Below are 13024 nucleotides of genomic sequence, written 5' to 3' on the forward strand. Positions count from 1 at the left end.
TTAGCTAAATGATTCTACATATGTTCAAACTTTAAGAATCCGAAATGAAAGTGATATCTAATGAAACCCCTTTTTTACAAATTTAGATGAGCAAGTTGTTAACTAAAATAGTTTGAACTAAAATAGTTTGAACTATTAAGTAATCAACCTAAGGCCTGATGTGTATTTGGAACATGCTGTTTATTCGAACATATTGAACTAGCAGAATGTTACAACTACACTATTAGTCCTTTTAAACTAAAAACCTACGGGGAAGAAGTTTACAACTTAAACTGCTATAGGATAGTGCCCATGTTATACATAACCAACAACTACCTGATTCCAGTGAAGGCAACTAGCTAACATATATACAACCGAGATTCAGTATATAACCAGAGTTTACATGGGCAGTGCATAAAATGTTCTAAGTACAGACAGTAAAAAAAAGAAAAGACTACATTAAACTACAGCTTCAAATCTTTCCCATTTTGCATTCATGCTTCGAGTAGCTTACAAGATGTACCAGTGTATCAATTTGTGTACCTGGTATTTGGAAAGCAAGGAAAGAAGATGAAGATCAGTAGAAGCAGCAGTAAACAGCAAATAGCAACAGCAACAGCAGCACTAACAACCAAGCAGAATAAATCCCAGTGAACAAACCAGAAATAAACCAATGAAATAGTGCCAATATCCAACCAAAACAGACTCGGGAGACTCAGTTGAGACCCGGAAATACCAATGTTAATCACAGGCAGAAACAGGTGAATCCGAAACAACAGTGGAACAATAGTTTATGATTTTTGAACACTCAAAGAAAGAAGCTTGAAGCTTCAATGGAATAATAGCAGTTAGTGCTGATTTCAAACAGTGAAGGAAAGCAGAATTTTCTCCACTTCAATGGAACAACAGAGGTTTTTCTTTTGCTTTTTTTTTTATTGTCTATCTAGGATTGAAGTCAAGAAATGAGCTTTCTTCACTAGTTCAAAAATAGACTCCCTTAGGTTCTCCCCCCCTTTTCTTGTCCAAAATCCAGTCTATTTATAGACTAGAATTGGCCATTCTTTTCTTCAAACATTTCACTTTCAACCTGTTTTATTCCCTCCTCATGTGCATTTCTACCTTTTTATCATTAAACCCATGCTGTTACTGATTTCCCACCAGTAAGGTCACTAAGTCAACTCAAGTCGTACCTTTTTCACTAGTTAATTTAAAAAAATCTGTCAGTCTTTTAACTGGCCATTTCTATTTTAAAATTAAACCCCATGCTCTTTCTGATTTCCAGCCACTAAAGGCACTTAACATATTATCACTCCCACTATTAATCCCTATTTTATTCATTAGCTTAGTGGTATATTAGTATTAAACTGACAGACCATTAAAACTGAACAATTTGCAGGTTTCTAACATCCCAACCTGTTTAAACTAATTGACGACATTTATCCAATCGACTATATGAATTACAACATATATAGTCAATAGCTAATGATCAGAATCGAACAGTACACATAGGTGATTCAAGTTGTACTGACAAAACAGGGAATTACCTTGGAAACTAATTAATCGACCAAACTCATTCCAATTGATTATATAGTTTAACACATACACTTAACAATGAACAGACGAAAATTTCGACCAAATAATAGGTCTGATTTGGAGAAGAAGAAGAACAAAACACAGAAATTGGAAATAAAATCATTCTAACCACACAAACGAATAACAAAACAAACAAAAAAATAGAACAAACAGAAAGGGAAAAAGAATACCTCAAGAAAACTAGATGACCCCGGTCCGAACTCAGACTCGACCTTTTTGAGGTCGAATGGACCTTAATCAAGTGTTCTCAACGGAGAACACTTCGACTAAGGTCTATTAGACCCCACACCCTCTGCTAATTTGGACAAATTCCTGGTTCTTGGACTTCTAGGGTTCTTGGGGCTCAGATTAGGGGTTCGAGCTTTTCTAGTTCGATTCGAACCAAACCAGGCTTGGTTTGGTCACGAGGGAGGTCAGGGGAGTAACTGGTGTGAATTTGGGGTCGGTTGATATAGGTTGAGGTTTGGATTGAATCTTTAGATGAAGATTCGAGACGATGTAGGTTGATTCGAGCCAAACGGTTTGTAGATTCGTGTCCAGGGGGTCGAGGTGCACTAGGGGTGTTAATTTGGTGGTCATCAGCATCGTTGCCGCTGGGTTTATGGTGAGGGGGTGGAAAGGCGGCGCTAGGGTTCCGAGGTCGTTTGGTTCATCTCTTTCAGAGACGAAGGGGGGTGGTGTTTGGGAATGAAACGGGTAAAGGGGTTTGGGGATTTTTGGGTATATTAAATGTGACAATTAATTTGAGTCGTTAGATCAAATGATCTTAACGGCTCGGATTAATTGGTGAAGGACGGGAGGGGTCGTTTGGTGTAGAAACGGGGTCGTTTGGTGTAGAAACGGGGCCGTTTGGTTTTAATGAGGGACTGGGTCGATCCGGGTAAGTAGGTCGGGTTATGGGGTGAGATCTTGGACCGTTGGATGAGTATGGATGAACGGTCGAGATTCGCTGATCTCGAAATGGCGTCATCTGAGGCGTCTTTGAGAACTGAAGGTTTGGACCGGGTATAGGTCTCGTTTGGGCCTGATTTTGGCCCAAAAAGGGAATGGCCCAGTCCAAATTTCTTTTCTATTTTTTGTTCTTTTCCTTTTTAATTCCTAGTTTAAATTCCGAATTTACAAAAATCCTAAAAATAAATTATGAAAATAAAAATTATATCACACAGACATTAATTGATTTTTAGCAATAATTAACACACAATATCAAATATTAATTAAACAAAATCAACCATTAAACAATAAAAATGACAAAATTACCAAAAATAATATTTTTTTGTGATTTTCATTCCAAATATGATTTAATTAATTCCTAATAGCAGAAAATCCTAAATTCATGCAAACATTTTTTTTTGTATTTAAACAATCACAGACAAAACTACAAATAACTATCTGAAATGCCATACAGATTTTAAAAATTACGCACAAAGAAAATTTGTTTTATTTTTCGATTTCTTTTGGAGTAATTGTCGTGAGAGCAAAAATCACGTGCTCACAGTGCATACACAATCCAGTGGGAGCTACGTACTGACTTCTTATGAGGCTGGTACTATTCTAACTGGCTTTATCATAGAGCCGTTATAGAATATGACTGTTGTACTATCTCTCCTGTATTTCTGATATTAAGAGGGATTCTGCTATGTTCTCAATCATGATTCCTATAACTTCTAGGTCCAATAATTGGATTCCTGATTTACTTCATTGATGTAACTCTTTAGATTCCTCCTTCTTCTGATCGGCCTTTATGTCGGCTTAAGTTATCTCCCGATCTGTGGTTCATGGTATTAGTTATTCTATTTAGCCTTTCATGGGCGCTGAGGAATATGCATGATATAGTCCTTTAACAATTTAATCTCTTGTCTAAGACCTGGGCTCAATTCTTTCTTTAACCTATACCAGAATCTTTTATGGCTGTATATGCTACATGTATAAAACTCCGAACCCTTAAGTGTGTTCATAACATAACCCACTCTGGATCGTTGATCGAATAATTTCTTTCACTCCATCTTAGCTTTCTTTCAATGTAGGCTATTACTTTTCTTGGTCTTTCTGCCCCTTATTGCGTCCATACTTAGCTTATCTTAATTCCCATACATGCCATAGTTTTTATACAACTCATATGATCTCGAATATTACTTTTAATTTTACTTCCCGTTCATTAGCCACAGTAGGTGCCACTTTCCTTTGGACTGCTTACAATGTTATTGCGAGACTGTGGTTACACAACCATTTCCTCTTTAGGTTGGTGTGCTTAGGTTGAAGCCTTGTTCCTTATTTCCTCAGCTAGTCTTTCATTCTAGTACTTAGGGAGAACCCTTGACTCTCGTAAAGCTGTGAGCTTACTACAGACCTTTTTTTATGTCCTTCCTTGCCTATAATCATCCGTAGTTGCTTACCTCCGTGCCCTTGTACTTGTAGGAATGCTTCTGAATTGATATTTTGACTGCCTTCCAAGTGGCACTTTCTTTTAACCCTGTAACACTCATACGGTACCTTTAACTACCCCGACTCCTATTTGAATATATCTCAAGTATTATAATGACATTACTGCGAGGCTGAATTCTCCATGTTGGGGTTTACTACATTTATCTTGCATGATCTACTGATTTGTCTGTAAATTCTTGTCTAGTCATGACTAGGCTCTTCCTGAATCAACTACTAACTACTTGTCATCCCATTCTCATATCCATATTCTGCTTAATCTTTCTTGGGTTATTTCCTTGTTTTAACTTACCTCACGTACTAGCTCCTTATCTATCAATAACATCCCAGACAGGAATCCTTACTTTCTTTTTCTAATGTCATTCTGACATAACGTTCTGGAATCATAACATATTTGTAACATTTGGTCAATCTCATCCCTTTCTCATTTTTATCACATTCTTCCTTTATCATTCCATATTCCCCCCTTTAGGGGAGTACTAAGACTTGGAGCTATGACGACCTGCCTATAGATGTTTTTCCTCTTCATCTTTGGCGTCCTTTCACATCATCAATGACCCTTAGTTGCCTTGCGGCAATCTTTCTGTACCAAGGATAACAAAATTCCTCACTCGCGATGGTGACACGTAGTATAACTGGCACATACAGTCCCTTAAGCTTAACTTTGCTCATATTACTTGGTTTAGGAAACGTCTCCCTGAATGACCATTCTCTGAATTCATCATGGATCTTCTTCTGTTGTCTATTCTATTTGTTGACAGAATGTAATATGAAATTCTCATGATGTTGACGATTATCAAATCACTCAGTTCCTAATTCATGTTTAGTTTACCTTGTTCACCAGTCCATACGGATTTCTATTACTCTTGGGGTCTAACTTTTCCTTCTGTTAATCACGTTAGAGTTTCGAACTTATTTCTTAAAATGAGGATGTGACTGTTTGGCCTATACTCTTTTGTTGTCTTAAGGCCTATCACCTCTCATCTCTTTCTTCATTTGACTATAGATTCTGTAACACTCTACTGTTGCCATACATGTATCACATCTCACTCATAATGTTTCATTATCCCTCTTCGTACTTCCCTACTAATATTTCTATCTATCACTTTATCCTGAAAACTTTAACAAGACATTATTTTGCTTTTACCTTCCCTTTCTCCATCTACTGGCTCTTCGGGCTGCCTAACATTCTCCCTCTACTAGGTACGGGAACCATACTAAGGTAATATTTATCCCTTCAAGGCTTCCAGTGTTTATCTTTATAGTACTCATATCTAGCTTTACTATTTCAGAGTGCACCATCTAGGTGTCTCACAAGGAGACCTATTACCATACTTGTACTATCCTTCGGAAATGTCAACTAACTCTGCCAATCCATCCACTATTTTGGGCTACTCTATCCCCAGCCAGATCCTTATAACTCGTCCTTCTCTTAAACTATGTATGTTAGCTCCCAATAGGGTATAACTAAAATGGGTGTGGCCAATTATACATACCTTTGTTACTGTTGAGGGTAACTCACAATGCTTATATTTTTCTGCCGGAACTGTAATACTGATACTCTTCATTAACTAGGTGCCTCGTACCCTTCTTCACCTTGCTTCTTTTACTTCTTGAATCTTGTATTTATCTTCTGAATCTCTCATTATCTTTCACCATAAAGGTGGATAAATATTCTTTCCTTAAGGTTCCTTATCAAGAGGCTTACACGTCTTAGTATACACATGATGTGCTGAATACCTCATATTTATCCATCATAAGCATACTGACCAAATAAGCGACTTAGAGGATTCTCATCCTGTCTACTTAGAGGACTCTCATCCTGTCTATCAAGACCTACGGGTATGAAATGTAGCATCCTCAGGCAAAAGGGAAGTTAGTACGAATAATGTACCGAGTATGTAAGGCACATAAATAAGTATATAAAAGACATGGAAGAAACATGGAGTAATTGACTCAACTTGTAAGTCTGGATAACTCTGTAAATCATGAAATACTTATAGTGTCATGTATATGCATATGAATGTCATGTTGTGTATAGGTACATATTTCATAACATCATCAAGCCTCTGAGGGCATCCCATCATATCATATCGGCCACTGTGGGCAAAATCATCAACGTATACCAGCTGATCAGGTGGTGGTGCGTATATAACGCTGTAACCTTTTTTCATATCCCATATACATATAATATACATATATACACGTATATAATGCCTTCTGGTCATGGGTCAACGTAAATGAATGCAATGCATGAGAAGTACGTCAATAAAATCTCTTGGATTGTCATAAGACCATTATGTTTTTGAGTAATATCATGAAGTAAACTTTTTTCAACTTACGTATTTTTCTGAGACCCATGAACAAATGATAGATAACAAGGTACATGAGAATTCAAGAACATAGGCTCTTCTAATACTTCTATGAATAGAGTCTTTTATGGAAGTTGTGCATTTTCTAATTTCGTTTGTATCGTATGGATCATGCCAAAAGAAAATAAGGGATAGCCTTAACATATCTGAGCCGATTCTCTTGACAATCCCTCTAACACACATTAATTGTGACAAAACACATGTCGGCAAGATCAGAGTAGGGAAAAATCCGTATGATATTCTTGAGAAAGATTGTACCGGGCTTTCTTTGAACTAGCCTTTCACGTTGGATCTTGTAAGATTTCAGAGCAAATTCACGTTGGATCATTGTCATTTTTCTCTTTTAATGGTATAGGAATGTTATCTTAACTTTGAAAAGTCATATACTTTTCCAATAAAGAGGCGAAAAAGTCTTTATGTGTAAATGAGTTGTCACTTTGTCTAGTGACTCATTTGTATAATTTGCCACATAATATAATGACTTAAAGAGTCATTCTTGGTGTTTAAGGAGTGCTACCAAGTGAGTTCCCCTCACTTATCCAATTATCCACCCCTTTTTTTAATCAATCCATTAATTCCCCTACTAGTCCAATAATTAACTAATTACCCACATAATTAAGAATTATCTCAAGTTACTTAAAATACTATTCCTTTTGAATATAATTTATACATCATACTATCATGGTCATATGGTACCTTGTATGACACTAATCCACAAATACCGGGTATTATAGCTTGGACCATATTTTATCCCAAATTGTCAAACTTCGAGGAATTTTATTTTCTTCGATTTGCTTACCCTCTCTCCTTAAGGAATATTCTCATCACTTATTTGGAATAGAATAATACTTATAATCCCAAAATAATCTCATTCCCGAGATTACGTCGATTAACTTACGACGAAACATTAACGTACAAAAAATACGGGGTGTAACATCTCATTTTTAAGCTCTCATCAATTTATTTATGGCGCACTTTCATATTAAAAAATGTGGGTGTAACAGTGTTGAAGAGAGTGTACATGTAATCTTTGACGAGTCCTACCTCTCCTGTGAGAAAAGCAACAAGGATGATCAAGATGGAGAGCCTCTGCTGGTTCCAGGTGAGGTCATTGATATGGAAAATGGAAAGGCAGATATGATGAGTCAAGTGAAGGAGACAAGTGAAGACAATGTAGTCTCTTCCTCATTAGCCGGAGAGGAACCAGGTACTATAATAACAACCACTGAAGCTGAAGAAAGAGTGGTTGATGCAGTTCAAATTACTCCACAGGTAACTGAAAGAAGGATACAAGGGAACCAGTCAGGATTACCCAGCTCCTCTATAAGTGAAGCTCAAGTGCCCAACTATAAACACAAAAGCCCCTTCCTCTTAACAACAAAATTACTCCTTTAGATTCAAGAGTCCAAACCAGATCAAAAGCCAGAAATTCACTTGCCTTCTCAGTATTTCTATCCCAAATAGAGCCCAAAAACATTAAGGAAGCCTTAGAAGATGCAGAGTGGATCACAACCATACACGATGAGTTGCATCAATTCGAAAGGAACAAAGTATGGCAGCTGGACCTAGACACTTAGATCGGACTATCATAGTGACCAGGTGGGTATTCAGAAATAAGCTTGATGAACATGGAAACACCACAAGGAACAAGGCAAGGCTAGTGGTCCAAGGCTACAATCAGGAGGAAGGAATTGATTATGATGAGATTTTTGCTCCAGTTGCTCGTATGGAAGCTATCAAAATCCTCATTGACTTTGCATCACATATGGAATTCACTCTGTTCCAAATGGATGTCAAAAGCGCATTTCTAAATGGTTTCCTCAAGGAAGAAGTCTATGTAAAGAAACTTCCAGGATTTGAGTGTCATGAGCACCCTGATCAGGTGTTCAAATTGGACAAGGCACTGTATAGGTTGAAGCAGGCTCCTCGAGCTTGGTATGAAAGATTGTCAAAATTTATCTTAGAAAATGGTTTTATAAGAAGAAAAATTAACAACACTTTGTTTCTGAAGAAACGAGAGAGGAACCTGCTCATTGTTCAGGTATATGTTGATGATATCATTTTTGGGGAAACAACTGATTCACTATGTGAGGAATTTTCAAAACTCATGGGAATTGAGTTTGAGATGAGCATGATGGGTGAGTTGAATTTCTTCTTGGGTCTTCAAGTGAAGCAGTCCACAAAGGGAACATTCATTAGTTAGCAGAAGTATATCAAAGAGCTTCTGAAGAGGTTTGACATGGAAGCATAAAAAATGATTAACACTCCCATTACCACTGCTACTAGACTTTACATGGACGAATCTGGCTCTCCGGTGAATCAAACAATATATAGAGGCATCATTAGATCTCTCCTTTATCTTACTGCAATCAGGCAAGATATTGTTTTCAGTGTGGGACTATGTGCAAAGTTTCAGTCAAATCCCAAGTAATCTCATTTGAATGCTGCCAAAAGAATTTTGAGATATCTTAAGGGAACACAGGACCTCGTTCTGTACTACCCTTCAGGTGACAATTTTAATCTTATTGGGTATGCTGATGCTGATTATGCAGATTGTCTTGTGGACAGGAAAAGCACATCTGGAATGGCTCACTTCCTAGGATCATGTCTTATTTCATGGGGCACAAGGAAGCAAAATTCAGTAGCTCTTTCAGCAGTTGAAGCAGAATATGTTGCCGCAACTTCTTGCTGTGCTCAACTCCTATGGATCAAACATCAATTGGAAGATTTTGGTGTGTACACTGATTGTGTGCCTCTTCTATGTGACAACACCAGTGCACTCAACATGGGCAAGAACCTGGTCCAGCATAAAAGAACCAAGCACATTGATGTGAGACATTATTTTTTCAGAGACAATGTGGAGAAGGGGCTTATCTGCATGAAGTTCTGTAGTACAGAAGACCAAATTGCAGATATCTTCACCAAATCTTTGAGCAGAGAACATTTTGAGAGAAACGGGATGACATTGGGCTAATGAAGCCTAACTGAGAACCTGATTCCTTTCATATGGCTATGAAAGTTACATTCAGGTGAAATTAGCTAAGGTATTTTCTAGCCAAGTCTAACTCACTTCTATACCGTTGCAGGTAGACATACATGATAATCATAAAAGCTGCAAAAGCACTGCATGAGCGGTAAAAGAGGGTTAAGAATTTTTGAAAGACCGGTCAAGAACCCAGTTCTTGTACTATAGGTTAGTAGTCTTGTGTTTTTCTAATAAATATCTCAAAAGAAACAAAAAAAATTGAGTGCCACGTCATCAACCTTTTCAGATCCTGTATGTCACATCTTTTCGTTCAAATCTATAATGACCCGGCGGGTTGTTTCATGAACTACCACTCCATTTTCCTCATTTCCGCTTCTTTATGTGTTGTTCAGTTGTATTACGTGGTATCGGGTTGTTTGGTTCGGGTTCGGAGTGGTTTTATAGAGAAATGAGACACTTAGTCTCTTAAGTTGGCCTTTTAGTTGGCAAAATCAACCGGAAGTTGACTTGTGAGCAAACAGTGTCGGAATATAGTTTTTATGGTTCGGATAGCTTCGTTAGGTAATTTGAGACTTAGGAGCGTGATTGGAATGTAATTCGGAGGTCCGTGGTAGATTTAGGTTGGAATTGGCAAAATTGGAATTTTGGCATTTTTCGGTTGGTAGTTGAAATCTTGATATCAGGGTCAGAATGGAATTTCGGAAATTGGAGTAGGTCCGTTGTGTCATTTGAGATGTGTATGCAAAATTTCAGGTCATTCGGATGAGGTTTGATAGATTTTTTGATCGTTTGCGGAATTCGGATGTTTTGGGAATCTTAGGCTTGAATCCGAGGGTGCTTTGATGATTCGATGTTGTTTGGAGTGTTCTGAAGGTTGGTGTCACACCTCCTTTTTACCTACACCCCGGAAGAGGTATGAGGGTGTTTTTTCCAATTTAAGTGACAATCGAAACGAGATTTATTTTTATTAAAAATCAGAGTCGCCACTTGGAATAATTTTATGGTGTCCCAAGTCACCGGTGAAAATCCCGACTCGAGGAAAAGATTGACTCTGTTTCACAGTCCGTGAACACAAAAATCCAGGTAAGGAATTCTGTTAAACCGGGAGAAGGTGTTAGGCATTTCCGAGTTCCGTGGTTCTAGCACGGTCGCTCAACTGTTATTATTGGCTCAATTATCTGATTTTAGAACACTTTCAAACCTATGTGCATTTTACTTTTAAACCGCTTTTATTCGTTTTAAGGAATATTTCAACGTCATCTAAAATATGTCTTTGGACCACGTCACATGAAATGCACCCGCAGTCTTAGACACATTTTATTTAACGTTGTTAAGATTTGGATTTGGGTCACATGAAATGCACACCCGAGTTTAGGAAGGTAATTTTTTAAATAGCGCGCGTAAAGAAACTACGCACTTTCAACTTTGCGAGGTCCATGAAAAATTCAACTAGTGGCACACCTCGAATTATTTTAAAAGATTGTACTCAACTAAAGCAAACTACGAATGTTCATTACAATATGGGTATTTTGGTTTGGATCAATTTACCTGTTTCAAAACAATCACATATCACAATTAGAATTAATGGCTTGTTAATTTCCAAAAGATATTGAGCAAATAAAACCATCATTTCATTGAATTGACTATATTTTACCATTTGTCTAAGAATAAATTTCCTAAATAATTCAAACCAAACAGGCCAAGAAACAGTACACTTTCTTATTTGTACCTACATATTTTCCTAGCAAAAAGATTAATCTTTACAAATTCTTCAACAATCAGATTTAGAACCTTTATCAAAACCAAAAAGAAAATCACAAATACCAAAGCATAATACAGTAGAAGCCAATAGTACATATTTATTAAAGAACTAAGAAAATAAAACAAGATACTAAACAAAAAACAAATCCAAATGAAAACGGAAAAAGAGACTTACGAACACTTTGAAAATTCTCTTGTAAATCAAGACAAAGACATCAACGGGAATAATGAACCCGAAGCCAGAACCACGACCGGAGACACCGAACGGAACAACCAACCGGCGACCTCGAATCCTACTCGAACAGGAGAGGTGATGGAGTTACGTGCTCAAAGTTTCTGCTGGATTTCTGGCCAGTTATGGCAGCTGTTGCTGCTGGTTTCCAGCAGGTTCTGGTATGAGATAATGGAGTTAATATCGTGGGTTGGTGGAGATTTTGCGATGAGCAAAAGTGTTTGGTGTTCTGGTTCGTTGTTGCTCGGCTGGAGCTCGTTAATCCGACGAGCTACTGGAGCTCATTTTTCTGGCAGCTGCTGGAAGAGGAAGACAAAAAGAGCAGCAATTGCTCTCGATGGGTGATTAGCGGCTGGAGCTTCCTTGATGGGTTAGGGGTCCTAGGGTTGCTGCTGTATGCTCAAGGTTGAAGAAGATGAAGATCGTGGGGTCTCTATGGTTTTGGTTTGCTGATTTTTCCAGAAGAAGAAGATCGACGATGGGGTGTGGTTCTATTCCTTTTTGTTCTTGAGGCTGAAGCTCTATGTCCTAGGGTTAGCTACTTGTATCCATGAAGAAGACGATAGGTTAGGGGGAAGGTCATTTTTGTGTGTATTGCGGCTGTCTCTGGAATTTTGGGGTGAGGTCTGAAGCTTCAGCTAAGTTCCATGGAGAAAAGTTGCTCGTTCTCCTCCCTTTTTCAGATCTCTCTATTTTGTGTCTATTCCCTCTCTATATATTAGCGTGTGTGTGTATATTGTAGAAAGAAAGAAGATATGAATTGTGGTCCCTACGAAAGGAATATTTTTCAGTTTTTCTTGGCCAAGACGTTAGTGTGATTAAAATGGGGGTGCATGTGAGTTTGTTAGGGAGTGGATAATGGAGAATCTTTGCCACATGGCCCAACGTGATTGGCTCCTTTTTTCTTTTGATTTTCTTTTCTTTCTTTATTTTTGGTTAATAAAATAAAATACTACTCCTAATTTATTAATATAGAAAGATAAAAAAATGTTAACTACTCAAAATTCAATTATTAATATCCTTAACTTGAAAAGGATAGAGTAGACCCGTTAAAAATATATTTTTGGAACCTTTTCCTTTCTTTCGAGAACAAGAACACAATTACTATGTAAAATTGTGACTATTTTTGTATTTTCAAGTTTATATATAGATAAAAAAATAAGATCCTATTTTTGCATATTTTTATTTAAATTTATGAAAGATACGTGAACTACAATATTTTTTTTGTAATTTTTATTTTTTGTGACGAAATAAAGTAAAAGAGTCAAAATTAGTTGAAATGGCGATATTAGGCTTACACTAAATATTTACATGCTAAAATGGGTGAAATTTCAGGGAGGATCAAAAATCACATGTCTACAGTTGGTATAAGTTTGAATAGTGTAATGTAACTTGTTCGTACTTTTGGTTGAGGTCCTGGGGGCCTCGGGATGATTTCGGATGGTTATTGGGAAGTTTGGGATGATTTCGGATGGTTATCGGGAAGTTTGGGAGTTGGAGTTTGCAGCTGAAGTTGTTGAGGTTCTATCATAACCGCATAACCATCCGAAATCATCCCGAGGCCCCCGGGACCTCAACCAAAAGTATGAACAAGTCATATTACACTATTAAAACTTATACCAACCTTCGGAACACTCCAAACAACACCGAATCATTAATCAC

The 13024-nt window shown here is 37.4% G+C and overlaps 1 long non-coding RNA gene across 1 annotated transcript; it reads right to left on the reverse strand.

Annotated features, from left to right (window-relative positions):
• Positions 1-345: 345 nt before the first annotated feature.
• Positions 346-12057, reverse strand: LOC142166323 (uncharacterized). Its single transcript, XR_012696656.1, has 2 exons — positions 11306-12057; positions 346-522 (listed from the first exon to the last, which is right to left on the reverse strand). It is a non-coding gene; the product is annotated as an uncharacterized LOC142166323 (long non-coding RNA).
• Between the last annotated feature and the right edge of the window lie 967 nt (positions 12058-13024).

The sequence above is a fragment of the Nicotiana tabacum genome, chromosome 11, assembly GCF_000715075.1.
Source record: "Nicotiana tabacum cultivar K326 chromosome 11, ASM71507v2, whole genome shotgun sequence".
In the NCBI taxonomy this organism is placed as follows: domain Eukaryota; kingdom Viridiplantae; phylum Streptophyta; class Magnoliopsida; order Solanales; family Solanaceae; genus Nicotiana; species Nicotiana tabacum.